The following is a 1,097-nucleotide window of genomic DNA, read 5'->3' on the forward strand; positions in this document are numbered from 1 at the left end:
AAACGGTGGGAAGGTAAGCAAACCCTTCCCGTGCGCTATTCTCGCCGGGCCAAGTTAAAGGGAAGAGAAACCCCTTGTATGGCCCTAATAGGATGTGAATCACATCCATGCAAATGTGATTTTTATTACATGTTATCAGGCTGAATATATGGAATAGATAATGTAATGTGCAATCGGACAAATTCAGAGGAACAAAAGAATACCCCGAGTTCATGTTGGTGCGTACTATCCATTGAAAGAGGCTACCGCATAGGCAGCGTGTAGGCGCATTGCCCCAGTGCAACCAGCCCACGGAAACACATTAAATATAGACATTCGCAGGATCACAGACCAGCAGAGATTAGCCCCTCTATATGATAAGGTATCACCTCTGAAGTACAAAAAAAACATGCAATTGTGAAGTTATGGTGTGATTACATTTACCTCCTGTCACAGAACCTGTCAATAGGTGAACGTGATGCAAACGGATGCAGAGTGGGCTGCGACGTGAGGGAAAATGGAAAAAGGCGCAATGTTTTCATTACGCAGTAATGTCAGCTGTGAGGAGGGAAGCACCTATTAGGCTGGGTTATCAAGTCCGTGAATTCCCGAAGGTCGTACTCCGCACCTGGCATTTATCTAACACACTGTTTAGTTAAAATAATGTGATTATATTATTACCCCTTTTACTGCTTTGAAAGATTCCTTGTGACATTTTATACCTGTCCAATGGGTTTATCACTCTCCCCTCACCCTGTTCGTTCACCTCGCAGGGAGGCAGAGCAGCTTGTGAAGCAGCATTGGCCCACAGGGTGTTCCCTGCTCTGTGCATGATGGGGATTAGGACCAGGAGGTGTGGGTCATTTAGGCTGTGTGAGTGGCATGCACTCAGAAGGGAGGGGACACACCTTGCAGGCTATGTTTGTGCTATCATTGTCAGTTGGTAAGGGTGGCAGTTTCCTAGCCACAGTCTTTTTATAATCATTTCTGCGTGACTCATTAGTGTGTTTGTGCGTTTGATTCTGGATATGTGTGTGGGCAGGCGGGTTATGGGCCTTCATATGAGCAGAGAATGCAGTGCTTCCTTGTGTGTGTGTGTGTGTGTGTGTGTGTGTGTG

This window comes from Etheostoma spectabile, chromosome 15 (genome assembly GCF_008692095.1).
Source record: "Etheostoma spectabile isolate EspeVRDwgs_2016 chromosome 15, UIUC_Espe_1.0, whole genome shotgun sequence".
NCBI lineage: Eukaryota > Metazoa > Chordata > Actinopteri > Perciformes > Percidae > Etheostoma > Etheostoma spectabile.